Below are 17,425 nucleotides of genomic sequence, written 5' to 3'. Positions count from 1 at the left end.
CTAACTTATTGGAGAGGAACCCTCCCACTTTAATTCTTGCCTCTGATTCTTCATATATCCTCCAAATTTACCTTATCTCACCAAGGAAGTTCCTCGGAAGAGGAGGTGCAAGAGGAGGCACTTGGACACTCCACAAGAGTCAGTCACTGAGGATACCGATTTTGATGAGGATGAATGGTCTCCAGGATCACCTCCAGAAGACATTTCATTTGGAGACATTCTCAGGATCCCTAAACAGAGAAGTGGTTGGCCCTCCAGCAACCCTTCACTGGAAGAGTTAGTATTTCTGGAAAACTTTGGAGCTAGCCCATCTTCCTCCTAGGTTACTCTGCCCACAGATGAGCTTATTGATTTGGTCTCTAGGTGGGCATGGAAGGAACCTGACTCACTTGAGCCAATCCCTAACAGGCCAGATCAGATTCCTGCTTCACCTGGCAGGAAGGAATTCTGGAGTATAAGGGGCTTCTTCCATGAGCTGGAAGAAATGGCAGAGTCGGATCCGATCCCAACAGTTGAGGAAGAATGAAAGTGGACAACACAGGCAGAACATTATGGTGAATACATAACATTCATATACCTGTTGTGAAATGTAAGGGATTATCAGTGGTGCTTATGTTTTGTGGACTGTGAAGTGGCACTAAGAATATTTATAGAAAATGCTAAATGTGGGTTGGGTTGGATATGGGGGGAGGGCTGAGGATGATCTGGACATGAATCAGACTGGAATTTAAAGAGAATGTGAGGTAACATTTATGCAAAGTTGGATGTAAAAATAGTGAATATTTTTAAAATTACACAAACAATTTGTGGAACATTGGATAAAGAATGTAGAGAGAACTTTCAGGAAAGAAGAGTGATTGTAAAAGAGGATATTCCACGGTGAGGACACTGGAAGGAAGAACAGCCTGCACTGTCTTAGGAAGATATAACTGGTAAAGCTTGCATTTTAGCTGGCTAAGGGTATCTGAGAGGTATAAATGAAACATCATGAATAATGCCTTTTCTTGAGGATGGTAGATATTACAAATATTGAAACATGGCATATGGAAGAAGAGGTAGTTAAGATTTAAAGTAGAGATGTTAAAGCTATTAGTATGGAGTTATCCAGCTTTTGCTTTTCCTTTTCTGTGAGGAGGATGAAGTTGTGATGATATATTGCCTTATATGGTTGATACTGAAGTAAATATGTGAAAACATAATAGAGGCAATGAGGGAAATATTTTATAGGTTTGTAAATATATTTTGCTTTATGACCAAATAAAACCTATGCTGTGATATTGGAAAAAGATGTTTATTTTCAGTTGTTTTCTGCACATGTTCTTCTTGTTTCACTGTTGCAGTCATTACATTTGGGTAATCTTGCTGGCAGGTTGCCCTCAGTCGGCCTGAATTCCAAAGTCCTGGGTCCTGCATCGGCTGCTGTCGCCCCTTCCCTGACGTCAGGTCGTCAGGGGTATAAAAGATGCGGCCGACTCCATTTTCTTTAGTGTTTCTTGCCGGGCAGTGCCCAAAGCAGAAGCAGTTTGCAAGTGCTGGTCGGCCGACTCCTGAGATTTTTGTGTTCAAGTTTCAGATCCGAAGTCTTCAATAAAGCTAAGTACCCCATTGGGAAACTTTTTTCTTACTGCAGACCGATGTCAGAAAACGTTAATAATTGTATTTCTTGTGGAAAGCAAATACCTCATAAGTACTTTCATTCTTACTGTATTCCTTGCCTAGGCCCTGATCACAACTTTGTTGGTTGTCAATTTTGTGCTAGATTTAACCAACGCAGTATTAAGCGTCTGTATGCTTTTGCTTTAAACTATTTTAGACACCGGTTTAATTATCCAGAAATGCCGTCTGATAGCCATCCGACTACCGGAGTTCGCAAAAAACGCAAAGAAAACGAGGGAGAGAGAGAACCGAGGCCCAAAACCGATGACTAAGCATCTCCTAAGCCAGTCGCCGGTTCTCAGTGAGGCGCTTTTGCAGCCCTTGACGCCCGCTACTTTAGAGTCGCAGCCCGCTACCTACTCCCATGTGGAGGCAGCCATGCCGCTGGAAACTCAAGGTATTGGAGCCTCGGATACCCTTCAGATGGGTCCGGAGCTGCTGAGCAAGCACCGGCTTCTGAGGGTGTATTCAGACCTAAACATCTTTACATTAAGCCAACCAAGCACCTTCTAAAGCAAAGAAACAAACTCAAGAGCCATGTGGACAGGCCTCTATGCCCAAAAAACAGATGCTCAAAATGGCCGAAGACTTATTTACCTTGATCAGGGGTTCCCATCCCCTTCCTGATAAGAGGCCTAGGCAAGAGACTGACTATGAATCTTCAGATCAGGTCTCTTTTTTTTCTGATTCTTCTTCTGATCAGGAATATTCTCTTCCCCTCTATGAGGATTCTGATGCTGAAGAATCTATACCTTCAGCTTCTCCTCCAGAGGACTATTCTTTTGGGGAAACCTTGCATACCATGAGGGAGCATTTCCACTGGGAGAGCCAAGGTTTTTCAGAATTTAAAAAGAGGCTAAGGGATTTCCTTTTACTACCTCAACACAAGCCACTAGTCATTCCACCTGTGTTTGATATTGTAGATGATGTGTTTTCGGAGTCTAGTCTTAACCCTGACTCTTAACATCCAGTCCCTGTTAAGCCTGACAGATATTACAGGGTTCCTGACTCTCATAAATTCCTTTTTAAAAACCCTGCTGCAGGCCCAGAAACTATTTCACAGGATCCCAAAGTTGTTAAGGCTTCCGCTGCAAAAAAACCCTACCTCCTCTGACAGAGATTCTAGGGCACTGGATAGATGGGGAAAAAGGTTTACACATCTGCTACCTTGGCTATAAGGGCCTTAAGCTGTCAGTTTCATATGCTCAGATACCAGCAACATGTCATGGCATTGCTTAAACAGAAAATGTTATTAAACTCTGAATGTGCAGAAAACAAGGAAATGCAGGATTTATTGCATGCAGCTGAACAAGTTGGAAAGCATACTTTGCAAGTGGTTTTGATTCTTTGGAGGCCTCCTGCCAGGGCCGCAGTTATGGGTTCTGTAATTAGGAGGCATGCTTGGTTAAAGGAACAAAATCTGCTTGATCATGTCAAAGTTAAATCATTAGATGCACCTTTACAGCATGATACTTTGTTTGGCGCTAAGGCAGAGGAGGTGTTAAAGAAAATGGAGGACAAAGCTAAATCTATGCAAACTGTCAAAGATTTTTTACAAGTACAGCCACCTAGGTTTAGTAGACACTGGCCTACAAAGAATTGGTCCTTTCCTGTATCAAACAGACCGCAAAGGGGCAGATCCAGACACCCTAGAGGCAGATCTCAGGCACAAGGTTCCTACAGGTCAAAGCAATGGGGTGCTTCTACCTCCAAAGTTGGAGAAGACAAATCACAACCATACAGGAAACAGACCCAATGCATCAAGCACTTACCTCCTGGCAGCACCCTTAGGGGGAAAATTAGCGCTTTTTTCTCAAAATTGGCACATTATAACCCAGGACAAGTGGGTTCTAAATATCGTGTCACAAGGGTACAAGTTCCATTTCCATACCCTGCCAAAGGCAAATGGCTGGCCAGATCTGCCAAAAAAATCAATGGGTAGAGGCACAAAAACAAGTCTCATCCCTCATGGACATGGGAGCCATTCAGCAAGTGCCAGAGCAAGAGCAGGGACAAGGATTTTACTCAAAACTGTTCCTGGTACACAGAAAGGACAAGACCTGGAGACCAATACTGGACCTATCTATTCTAAACACATTCCTAGATATACCAAAATTCAAGATGATGACTTTGCAGCAGCTTTCTGCCCATGCTGGGCAGGAACGCTTGGCTGGTGACTTTAGACCTAAAAGAGGCATGCCTGCATGTCCCAATCAGACAATTATGCAGAAGATACCTCAGATTCAAGGCTGGCTCAGTGCATTACCAATTCTCTGCACTGCCCTTTGGCTTATCTACTGTGCCCAGGGTCTTTACAAATTGCCTGGCACCAGTAATTACATTCTACAGACAAAGAGGAATACAGATATATCCTTACTTGGACGACTGTTTAATTCAAGCAGAGAACAAGGACATTCTTCTACAGCATCTGGCGTTTGTGAAAAGACTTCTAACATGCCTAGGGTACACAGTCAACGAAAAGAAATCAAAACTAGTGCCCTCTCAAGAGATAATATTCCTGGGTGCAAGCTTAAATACAACTGACCAGATGGCTTATCTCACGCCAGACAAACAAAGGCAACTGACTACCTATTTCAAAATGTGTTGGCAACAAAGGCCCAGTTATCTGCAAGAAAAATTCTGCAGGCTTTGGGCTTCATGGCATCCTGCATCCTACTAATTCCATATGCAAGACTGCATATGAGGAAACTTCAGTGGTACCTAAGAAGTGTTTGGACTCAACATTGCCACAGCCTGGAAACAATGATTACTGTCATTCCCTGCCTACAACAGGAGTTTCGATGGTGGGCAAAGGCTTGTTACCAAAACAAGGGACAGCCATTCACATTACTCCCAGCCAGGCAGACACTAACAACGGATGCGTCAGATTATGCCTGGGGGACCCACATGGCAGGAAGATGCATTCAGGGCACATGGTCCACAACCCAAATGCATCTACATATCAATCAAAAAGAGATGCTAGCTGTTCAGAATGCCCTGACAGCCTTCAAGGACCTACTTCATCCGGGACAATTACTGATAAAGGCCGACAACACCACGGTCATGTGGTATATAAACAAGCGGGGGGCACACATTCTTACCCCCTTTGCAGACTAGCCATGACTTTGTGGGACACAGCATTAACTTACCAAGTACATCTGCAGGCACAATTCCTGCCAGGAAGGAAAAATACTCTGGCAGACGAACTAAGCAGAAACATCATGGATCCCCATGAATGCCAGCTGGATCCACAAGTCTTCAGCATGATAACAAGGAAATGGGGATGCCCTGACATAGATCTATTTGCCTCCCCTCACAACTACCAACTAAAAAGATTCTGCACAAGGACTTATCACAGACAAGCATGGAAAGTGGACGCCCTATCTTTCAGCTGGAAAAATGTATATGCAGTATATGCGTTTCCCCCACTGCCTCTCCTACCCAAGGTACTCCTAAAGGTCAGACAGGAGAAGCCAAAAATGATACTGATTGCCCCAGACTGGCCCCGCCAGTACTGGTTTCCACTCCTAAAGAGCTTGTCTCAATGCCCAGCTTGGACCTTACCTCAAATAGTTCCTCTACTGTCCCAGCAAAAACAAACAGATCCTGCACAACCAACTCAGGACTTTAAACTTGGCAGCATGGCGGATAATGTAGTCATTCAAAACACACCTCTCAGTAAAGCTGTGATGGATGTCATTTTGGAGATCAGAAGGCCTAGTACTAGAAAATCTTATGCTGGAAAATGGAAGAGATTCTGTGTTTGGAACCAAGCATAAGGAACTGATACAGCTGTGCCAAATATTCCCCAGATTTTGCAGTACTTGAGATGCTGGACAAAGGCCTATCTTTTTCATCTATTAAAATTCATGCCTTTGCCATTTTGGCTCATTACAATACAGTCACCAATCTTTTCTCATCCCTTATTAAAACTGTACCTCAGAGGACCCAAAAATGTAAGGTCTCCAAGGAGATCACCAATGCCTGCATGGGACCTCAACTATGTCTTGGAAAAACTCACCCTGCCTCCTTTTGAGCCAGCTGCTACTGCTGATATAAAGTTTTTTATCTTGGAAAACAGCTCTGCTCCTAGCAATAACTTCTGCAAGATGAGTTTCAGAGCTACAGGCTCTCATGGCTGTGGAACCTTTTATTATTTTTTATCCAGACAGGATCTCTCTGAGGACAAACCCAACATTTATACCTAAGGTGGTTTCCAGTGTGGCTCTTAAATTCATCTGCCAACTTTTTATCCAAATCCATAGAACAAGGGGGAGAGAATTCTGCATTCTTTGGATGTACACAGACAGCTTAGATTCTACTTGGACAGAACCAAAGATGTCCTTCAATGATGCATCTGCAATCCTTACAAATGGGTTGTCCTGTCGTCAAGGACTGCAGATGCATGCCTATCGGACATCTACATTTATGGTAGGTACAAAACTGTACTTTTTCAGAAGGACAGAGCAATTACTAGTGGCATATGCTGCAGGATGACAAGGAAAGGCTATCTCCAAGCAGACTATTTCAAAGTGGATAGGCCACTGCATTCATTTCTGATATTCACAGCATGGCAAGCCAGTGCCTAAGGACATTAGGCCACATTCAACCAGAGCTGCAGCCACTTCAGCAGCCTTTCTCAGGGGAGTACCAACTAAAGACATTTTAGAGGCTGCTACTTGGAGTTCAGTGCACACCTTTACAAAGCACTGTCATCTGCCACTCTACTGTAAATCCAGGGCAGGCTTTGCCACTCTGGTTCTGCAGGGCCTCATAGCCGCTCCTAATGCTTTTTAGCTCCAGCCTTCCAACCATAGCTTTGGAACTCTACCCAAATGTAATGACTGCAACAGTGAAACACGAAGAACATAGTACAGTTGTGTACACTTACCATAAATGTAGATGTTAGAGTGTATTCACTGTTGCAGTCCAGGTTACCCACCCGCCATCCCCCTTTCTTCTGATGGAACCTATCTTTCCTTCTCTGATTTGTACAACCTATGTGGTGTATTTGCTTGTAGATGAAGGTAAACTTTATATTGGTGCATGTATTTACATATATTTATATAAATTTTGGCTACCCTTTTAGGGGGCACCTGACATCTGGGGCAAGAAAAACTAAAGAAAATGGTGCCAGCTGCATCTTTTATACCCCTGACGACCTGATGTCAGGGAAGGGGCGACAGCAGCCGACACAGGACCCAGGACTTTCGAATTCAGGCCGACTGACGGCAAACTACCAGCAGGATTACCCAAATGTAATGACTTCAACAGTGAATACACTCGAACATCTACATTTATGGTAAGTGTACACAACTGTACTTTCTGTTTTACTATATATCTCTGTAATCTGTACAACTGTCTTTTTTTTTCACCCACCCAGTTATTGTGGTGGTCTTAAATCTTGGTGGCTTTGAGTTGCCCACCTCTGGTATAAAGTTGATACTGGACACTCCCCCCAGTCACATTACATCAGTGCATTCTACTGTTTAAAGTGAGAACTTTGTAAAGGCCCACCCCTTTAGCTTCTGAACCTTGAATTATCTCATTATCTTATGTCTCTTCACTTGCTGCTAAAAAAAAATAATACCTCTTTCTACTTCATTTTGCCATTTGCCATATTTATTACTGCTTGTTGGTAGCCTCACTAATTTGGTGACAGTATTCTACTGAATCGCTAGTTTACTAGAGCTTTCTGTTACTGTTGTGATTTGTGAGCTATTGTTTCAAAGCAGTCTACTATATTTCATTATCTACTGCAATTCATTACTGTTTAACTGCATTTTACTACATTTAGTTGCTGTTTAACTGTATTTTTTCATACTGCAAGTGCTATTCTTTTGTCTACAAGTGATTAATCTGTGCTTCATTGTAAGTTTTTTCTTACTGAGTTCTTAACCTTAAAATTGAGTAGCAGACAGAGTTTCAGCTGCATGGTTTTAAACTTTATTTGAGGTATTCCAGCTGCAAGTTAACTGTTTTTTCAGCAAACAAAGTTCTAAGCTTGTTTTCCCCCTTTCCTGCCTGTTACTAGAGTAGTCCAGATACAGATTTGCTGTATCCTGGATTGTTTTATAAGTTTCTGAGTTCCCCAGACCTTTCTGTGTTAGAAGGAAGCCTTCCAGCTTATCAGTGGGACTGGTCAGCACTAGGTTAACCTATATACCACAAGAGTAGTGCTTTCAGGCTCTGTAATTGTAGTTTATTGGCCATTTGGGCAGTTTTTCTATCCCTTTTGACTTTCTGGTTTAAAAGCCCATGTTTGCGCTTGTTTAAGCTCTGCGGATCGTGTTTTGGCATCCTGCAAAGACTATAAGAGCAACAGAAAGGTGAAAAAGATATTTTAAGTGCCTCCATTTTGATTTCTTATGATTTTATTGCTTTCTGTACTTGATTTAAGTTGTTTATTCATTTAACTGCATTTATTTTAACTGTATGTGCTTTAGTATTGTTACACATTCGTGTGCTAGCCTGCACTGCATTTAAAGTGTTTTTTCTGCAAAATACCAAAAAATGTTCTAAGCTTGTTTCCCGCCTCTCCTGTCAGTAGAGTAGTCCAGATACAGATTTGCTGTATCCAGGACTGTTTTGTAAGTTTCTGAGTTCCCCAGACCTTTCTGTGTTAGAAGGAAGCCTTGCAGCTTCTCAGTGGCAGTGGTAAGCAATTGGTAGCCTGTCTACCACAAGAGAAGTGGTTTCTGACCCTGTAATTGTAGTTTATTGTCCATTTGGGCAGTTTTTCTATCCTTTTCAGCTTTCTGGTTGAAAAGCCCATGTTTGCATCGGTTTGCACACCGCACAGCACCGCTAAGCTGGTGTAAACTATTACCACTGCCAGAAAGTCTGCTCTTCAGTTTTTCCCTTAGATCTTGCTAACTCGCTTCTCTCTTACACTTTAATTAGCTTATTCACCTAGCACTTCATCAGGCTTTTTGTAGCAGTTATTGTGGCACACAAGTGCTATCAGCACTAGACATCTTATAAGGAAACGGCTCCAGTATTTAAAAATGATGACGGTCTCTCCTGGCATGTCTAAAGGTCAGTTCCCTGTGCTTTCTCCTATTAGCCTGGTGAACTTGGGCATTCTGAGGCAGTGCAGCAACTGCCTCATGTACACAGACAGTTCTCTCCTGTTAACTCCCAACACTCAGACTTGTGAGAGATGCACTTATCTCTTCAAATTGGAAGCCATGCACTCTCCAGCCAAGATGAAAATAGCTGGCAAAAGAAGAGAAGGTAAACACCTACACCACACGGAGAACACAGCCCTCCAGAACACCCACCAACAGATATTGCCAGCATCCTGGCTGACAGATTCAGTGCCAACTTTACCCCCTCCTACCCCTAAAGGACCAATCTCAATACCGGAAGAATGCCAGGCACCCAGCTTTACTGCAGCACAGGTTAAAACTGCATTGTCCAAGGCCAAGAATACATCTTCCATGGGACCTGACAGTATCCCTGGCTGTGTTCTACATGAATTACAAAATGAATTGGCACCACATCTGTGTGCCCTGTTCACTCACAGCCTCACCTCAGGCTTTGTCCCTACCAAATGGCGCACTGCTACTGTTGTCCCTCTCCATAAAGGAGGAGCGACTACAGACCCTGGAAATTATCACCCCATTAGCCTGACAAGTCTGAAATGTAAGCCTATGGGTGCATCATCGTGGACCTAATTAACAAGGATATAGGGAATATCCAAACTGTAGATCCCACGCAGTTTGGTTTTGTGAAAGGTAGATCACGCCTGCTCAACCTAGTTGATTTCTTGAGTCAGTCACCAGAGCTGTGAGGGTAAGGCACTTCATACAGCCTACCTCGATCTGGCCAAGGCCTTCGATACCATTCTTCACTCGGGAATTATTGATAAACTCACCAAACTAGCCATCAACCCCTATATCGTTAAGTGGGTTGCAAATTGGCTCACAGATAGAACCCACAGTGTGAAAGTAGCGGACTCCAAGTCAAACTGCCGACCAGTCACGAGTGGAGTCCCACAGGGATCAGTCCTGGGTCCTCTCCTGTTTAGCATCTACTTCTCGGAAGACCAGGCCAACATGGAGGGACTCTGGCTGACCAGGTTCACAGATGACTGCAAGCTGGAAGCCATTATTAACTCCCCAGGTGATGCAGACATCCTACAGAAAGGCCTCACTGAGACCAATGACTGGTGTCGAAACCATTGCCTTAAGCTTAATGCCAAAAAATGCATCATCATCCCCTTTGGGAAAAACTCAGTTCCCACTAATTACCACATCAATGGGAGCCCACTGAACACTGAAGGCGGTATAAGAGGTCTGGGGACACAGGTTGACAGCAACCTCTCCTTTGACCACCCCATAGCCACTGTGGTCAGAAAGTCCTTCCATGTGGCACATCTCATTACCAAGGGTTTTGCATTGAGGAAGAAAGAGGTCATCATTTCTTTCTACTCTTCCCTCATTAGACCAATCATAGAGTATAATGCCCCCTTTGGCATGTACCTCACTAGACATCTGCAGCAGCTGGAGAGGCCACAAAAGTACCTCACGTAGACTTGGATCTTGGGCCTTAAACAAATGTCCTACACGGACAGACTCAAAATTCTGTGTCTCATATTGTCTACTAAGAGGCAATCTCTGCTTGACGTACAAAGCCATGTCTGATCCAGCTCTGTTAGACATGCTACAGCTAAAGAAATCCCAATCCCTCCACACCACACACTTCAGAGACCTCAACCTCATTACCACAATCAACAGAACATGCTGGAGGAGCAGGTTCATTACCCAGAGACTGCCCATTCTCTGGAATAGACTTCCTGTACATGTCAAGCAGAGCACCTCACTGGCCCTCTTAAAGAGAAATGTTGATGAGTGGATGGGAAATAGAAAGTTCACCCCAGGGATCACTCCAGTGGCTCTACTTCAGGCACTGGGAACTAACGTTGGGTGGTACAATGCCAGGACACTTCTATGGGCTAGGCCTGTAAAGGCTCCAGGACCATTAGCCTAGTACACACCTATGAACGTATGAACCTAAAAAAAACATTGAATCCCTTTTCCATGCTTAAGATGGCAACAGAGGCTGTCTCTGACCAATCCATTCATCATTTATTTCCAGAGTATTCCAACTAAGAAGAGTAATTTACTCCATTGTAGTGATATTCACCACCAGCTAATGTTCTGCATTGAGTATATCAAGGCTGTCCACAACTGGTTATTTATATCCTTTTGAAGAGGATGAATGGGCACAACATGTTTAAGCTTACTCTAGCTGAAGTGTTGCCTTGTAAAATTTTGTTATTGTAAATGTAAGAGGACCCTCGTTTCAATTTATAAGGCCCATTCTACTAGAGTAGATGACACAGCTTCAGCCTTTTTCTGAAACTCTGATCTGGTTAATTATCCAACAGCCATGTGGTCTTCTCTCAGTACCCTTCACAGGGTGCTGTTGGCTGATGGTAATGTCCAAGTCGACATTGTTATCCAGGGAATATTTCAGTAGGAAATTCCACCTGTTTGGATTTGCATGGGGACTAACTTCTGCTATGAGGATGGCCCTCCATGTATCAGACAGGAAGGTTACCATAGTGCTAGATCAGTATGAGTAGGTCCATTGTCCTTAACGCACCCCCACCACCACTTTCCTCTGCCACTGGTGTAGTTTGTCTAGTGTTTCATCTGCACTTATTCTGCTTGTTAGGTTCTGTGAGTGCGTTGCACTGAAGATCTGATAGAGAATGGTTCTAAGGTATTTTAAAGGTATGGAGAAGATGCTTAGCAGCCTTTGAGAAAGTTATATGTGATGCTGTCCTTGCTACTTTCAGGGATGGTCATACTGTTATGGATCTGCCTGTATGTTATGTAATTTTATTTTTTTTGTAGTGGGTAGAATCTTAGTTAGGAAAAATCAACTATTCCCAACCTGGACTTGTGCAGCTGTTGGTCACCTTTACTTCAAGAAGAGAATGGATGCATTAGACAAGCAAACCTCTAATAAGTGTTTTTTAACTCTTGTTAATGTTTTGCCATCAGGAAGTTAACTTTCCACTGGGAAATACAGCTGTTAAGTCCATTTCAAACAAAACATGACACTTCTCCATATTACATGTACAAGACCCAAAACTGCAGGTCATGTTGAAAATCTGTGATTCCACAACAGCACAAAAAAGTCCATTTTAAAATTTGCTGCTAGACTTGTAAAGCACTTTTACAGAGGCTGGGCTTCAGCCCCCAGCACAAACACACGCAATATGCAGGAGGTGCCTCCCACAGTCCTTTTAGTTATTCCGACTTTGACTTCCCCATAAGTCAGAGTATGAAGAGGAATACTCATGGGTAGCTCAGCCTTCAACTTGGAATGTATTTCTTGGTTCAGTGTTCTAAGTGTCACAGTTACATTGTTTGAAATTTCAGCAGGCATCCCAGTAAAAATCCACCTATTCAAAGCAGCCCACCTGCACATGCTACAGAAGCTGAAGTAACATTACGTAATAACGTGCCCAAAATTGTAACTTGGATACAATGTAATTGACTACCCTTAGTTTGTCAGGCATTCATTTATTCATTCTTGCATGCCTGCTTTATCCTCTGAAGGTACAGTTACATAGGGAGCCAAAGCTTATCTCCAGTACTTGCTGGCCATAAAGCAGAGAATGAAACCTGGACAGGATGCTAGTCCACTGCAGGACACAGACAACTCCAAGATCACACTACACTGAGAAAAGGGAAAAAAAAACATGTTCCTCAATGTATAGCAGGGGGTGTGGGAGGCACAGCCCCCCACATAGTGGGTTGCCTGGAGGCTTGCCCCCTGGAAAAACATTGAGGAACATGGTTTTGTTTCGTTTTTATATTTATTTCATAATTTCAAAGTTTTGAAACTTCGATCATATGGTCTCAACCATATGACATGCAAAGTTTTAGACCTTCGATTTTCTGAAGTGAATCCATACACACACACACACACACATATATATGTGTATAGCTATATATATATATATATATATATATATATATATATATATATATATATATATGATAAAAAACATTTACACACCCCTGTTAAAATGCCAGGTAGGTTTTTGTGATATAAAAAAATGAGACCACAATAAATCATTTCAGAACTTTTCCCACCTTTATTGTGACCTATAACCTGTACAATTCAGTTGAAAAACAAACAAATCTGTTAGGGGAAAAAATAATACAAAGTAAAAAAGTAGAATAAGCTGGGTGCATAAGTGTGCTCACCCTTAAACTAATACTTTGTTGAAGCACCTTTTGATTTAATTACAGCATTCAGTTTTCTTGGGTAGGAGTCTATTAGCATGGCACATCTTGACTTGGCAATATTTGCCCACTCTTCCTTGCAAAAGTATTCCAAATCTGTCAGATTGCGAGGGCATCTCTTGTGCTCAGCCCTCTTCAGGTCACCCCACAGATTTTCTATTGGATTTAGGTCTGGGCTCAGGCTGGGCCTTTCAAAACTTGAATTTTCTTCCGGTGAAGCCATTCTTTTGTTGATTTGGATGTATGCTTGGGATTATTGTCATGTTGAAAGGTGAAATTCCTCTTCATCTCCAGCTTTCTAGCAGACGCCTGAAGGATTTGGGCCAAAAGTGACTGGTATTTGGAACTGTTCATAATTCCCTCTACCTTGAGTAAAGCCCCAGTTCCAACTGAAGAAAAGCAACCCCAAAGCATGATACTGCCACCACCATGCTTCATGGTGGGGACAGTGTTCTTTTGGTGATGAGAAGTGTTGTTTTTGCGCCAAACGTACCTTTTGGAATTGTGGCCAAAAAGTTCAACGTTGGTCTCATCAGACCACAACACATTTTCCCACATGCTTTTTTGGAGACTTGATGTATTGTTTTGCAAATTTTTGCCGGGCCTGGATGTTTATCTGTGTAAGAAAAGGCTTCGGTCTTGCAACCCTACGCCATAGCCCAGACATATGGAGAATATGGGAGATTGTTGCCACATGTAGTACACAACCAGTACTTGCCAGAAATTGCTGTAGCTCCTTCAATGTTGCTGTAGGTCTATTGGCGGCCTCCCTGACCAGTTTTCATCTTGTTTTTTCATCAGTTTTGGAGGGACATCCAGTTCTTTGCAACATCACTGTTGTCCCATATTTTCTCCACTTTTTGATGACTGTCTTCACTGTGTTCCACGGTATATCCAGTGCTGTGGAAATTCTTTTGTACCCTTCTCCTGACTGATACCTTTCAACAATGAGATCCCTCTGATGCTCTCTGTGAACCATGGCTTCTGCTGTAGCAGGCAACTGAGTAAATGTCAGGAAAATCCTACTAGGACATCTGAACTTTATTTGGGGTTAATCAGAGTCTCTTTAATTGATGGCAGGTGTGTACCCAAGAAGACTAAATGCTGTAGTTAAATCAAAAGGTGTTTCAACACCGTGTTAGTTTAAGGGTGTGTGCACACTTATGCAACCAGTTTATTGTATGTTTATTTTTACTTTTTTTATTTTTTCCCCCTAACAGATTTGTTTGTTTTTCAATTGAATTGTACAGGTTATAGGTCACATTAAAGGTGAGAAAAGTTTTGAAATGATTTATTGTGGTTTCATTTTTTTATATCACAAAAACCTGGCATTTTAACAGAGGTGTGTATACTTTTTATATCCAGTGTGTGTGTGTGTGTGTGTGTGTGTGTGTGTGTGTGTGTGTGTGTGTGTGTGTGTGTGTGTGTGTGTGTGTATATATATATATATATATATATATATATGTAAAAATATTTAATGACTAGTTTAATATTCTATCTGATGTTGTAAATCTTTGTTCTTTCATTACAGTTAGGACCTCGGTTCCGTCCTCGAAACCAATACGGCCGTTTCCCAGCTTGCGCAAGCCAAAAACTCTCAGCTAAGACCTACCCATAATGCCTCTCTCCTAGTTACTCCAGATCTCGTTTGCCGTGTTCCTAGTCAGACGTGCTAGCCATCTCTCTCAAAGCTAAGTAGAAAATTGTTAATTTTAAGACAGTTTCTCTTCAAAATTGTTTAATTTTTAGTCAAGTTAGCCTTTTCTTACTGTCCCCTATAACCTAAGCCTATTTCTTACCCTTTTCCTTGGTAATTTAAGTTTTTACCTTTATTGGTACTGTCCCTCTCTCCTGTCTTTAACAGGCCTTTCCTTTCTACTAGTGGTATTTTTTATAGCAACATCACTGGTAGTTTCTCCCTTATTTTGTCTATAGGATAGCCTTGTTGCCTTACTATGTCAGACAAAGCTAAGTTGGGATTTAAACAGTGTGACAGGTGTGGACGTAAGATGCCTAACTCAGATACACATGTTCGTTGTGTCTATTGTTTGGGCGTGGATCATATTAGAGCTGACTTTGACTTTTGTGCTAGTTTTAGTAATTGTACACTAGCATAACGTAATAACAAACTTATCTTAAAAGGTTTACTCAAAACACCTTTTACGGAGGCTCTAGCTGGGTCAGAGGTCTCACCCCCTCCAAAGACCATAAAACCTAAGGAAAAATGGATTACTCAAGGCACCTTTTTTTTTGGAGGCTCCATCTGGGTCGGAGAGCTCACCTCCTCCAAAGACCAAAAAACATAAGGACAAACGGAGTCACTCAGTTCCTGCATCTCCATCAGTTACGGAACCAAGTCGGTTCCGTGTTCCTCGGCACAGACCTCTTCGGCACCAGGCTTTGTGTCTTCTCCCTCAGTGCCGTTCATGATATTCACCCCTGTTTCGGCTCGACCTCGGCACCTTTGACTTCGGTGCCATCTTTGGATCCGACATTGGCTCCAATAACTGTACCTGCTTCAGCACCAACCCCAGCCACAGTGCCGACAGTTTCTTCGGCTCCATCTGCTCCAAAACTCGAATACCTGCCAAGGACAAGATACCGTCAGTGCATATTGTCTCGATTCTGACAGCAATGATTTCCCTGTTGGCACCATCTACCCTTGCTGCATCGACTCCGGCAGAACCGATGCTCTCCCGAAGCAGTGCTTGGACCGTCCGTACCTTGTTTTCTAGCCGGCGCCGTCTATGTCCACGGGTCTGATGGCTTCCAGATGTTCTTTGTGCTTCACTGTTGCAGTCATTACATTTGGATTATCTGCTTGCAGTAGCCCTCAGTCGGCCTGATTAACAAAGTCTTGGGTCCTGCATCAGTTGCTGTCTCTTCTTCTGTGATGTCAGGTCGTCAGGGGTATAAAACATACAGCCAACACCATTACATCAGTCTTTCTTGCCGTGCTGTGCCCGAAGCAGAAGCAGTTTGCAAGTGCCGGTCGGCCTACTCCTGAAATTTTCGTTTTCGTGTTTCAGAACCAAAGTCTTCCCGTTGGGGAAACTTTTTCTTGCTCTTTATCGATGTCAGTAAAAGTTAATAATTGCATTTCTTGTGGAAAGCAAATGCCTCTAAATATTTCGGTTCTCAGTTCAATTATCCAGAAATGTCGTCGGTTAGCCATCTGACTACCGGTATTCCAAAAAACGCAAAGATAAAGACAGAGACAGGCCGCCTAGGTCCAAAGCTGCCGATGAGACTTCTCTTAAGCCAGTCGCCAGTTCGCCGGTACTCAGTGAAGCACTTTCGCAACCCCTGATATCCGCTACTTCTGATTCGCAAGCCTGTACTGAGACCTGTTCGGAGTTCAGTATACCACAAGATGCTTCAACTGTGGAACCTGTGGATGTCTCTACCTTGGATGGATCCGGAGCCGCTGTGCAGGCACCGGCTTCTGAGGGTGTATTCAGGCCTATGGACCTGCATATTAAACCAACACCTCCTTTTTCTTTAAGGCCTAAACCTCGAACCATGCCCAAGAAACCAATGCCCAGGCTGCATGCTTGGGCATCTATGCCTAAAAAACAAATGATAAGAATGGCTGAAGATCTTATAACTCTAAATAGGGGAAGCCAACCACCCCCTTCTAAGAGACCTAGGACTGAATTTGTTTATGAATCTTCTGACCAGGATTCTGATTTTTCTAATGATCTGGATTTACCCTTATCTACTTATGAGGATTCTGATGCAGAGGACTCTATTCCCTCTGCTTCCCCTCCAGAGGATTTTTCTTTCAGTGAAACCTTACACACTCTAAAGGAACATTTCCAATGGGAAAGCCAGGACTTTTCTGCTTCAAAAAAGAGGCTTAGGGATTTCTTACTCCTGCCTCAGCATAGGCCTTTAGCTATACCTCCTGTACCAGACATTGTTGATGAAGCCTTTTTGAAATCTAGTTTGGCCCCTGATTCTTTGCCTCCTGCTCCCAGAAAACCTGGCAGATATTACACGGTTCCTGATTCTCACAAGCTCCTTTTTAAAAATCCTATTGCGGATCCAGAGACTATTTCACAGGGCCCAAGGGCATTAAGGCTTCTACTGCTAAAAATCCTACCCCTTCTGATAGAGACTCCAGGGAGCTGGATAGATGGGCTAAGAAGGTTTACACTTCTGCAACCTTGGCCATTAGGGCCTTAAACTGTCAGTTTCATATGTTAAAGTATCAACAACATGTTATTGGATTACTGAAACATTAAATGATGTTGATTCCTGACTGTGCTGAAAATAAAGAATTACAGGGTTTAATGCATTCTGCTGAACAGGTTGGAAAGCATACTTTGCAATGTGGATTTGATTCATTAGAGGCCTCTTGCAGGGCTGCTGTCACTGGGTCTATACTCAGAAGACATGCTTGGCTTAAGGAGCAGTCTTTGCCTGATCATGTTAAAGCTAAACTGTTGGATGCTCCCTTAAATCAGGACTGCCTGTTTGGCAACAAAGCTGAAGAA

General features: G+C 42.8%; 1 protein-coding gene across 2 annotated transcripts in view; it reads left to right on the top strand.

Annotated features, from left to right (window-relative positions):
* HSF2 (heat shock transcription factor 2) overlaps positions 1 to 17,425 on the top strand; it is a 912,698-nt gene that overhangs the window by 792,108 nt on the left and 103,165 nt on the right. The window lies entirely within an intron of this gene.

The sequence above is a fragment of the Protopterus annectens genome, chromosome 1.part1 (genome assembly GCF_019279795.1).
Source record: "Protopterus annectens isolate FY-2018-M chromosome 1.part1, PAN1.0, whole genome shotgun sequence".
In the NCBI taxonomy this organism is placed as follows: Eukaryota; Metazoa; Chordata; order Ceratodontiformes; family Protopteridae; genus Protopterus; species Protopterus annectens.
This window is presented reverse-complemented; position numbering and strand designations above follow the sequence as displayed.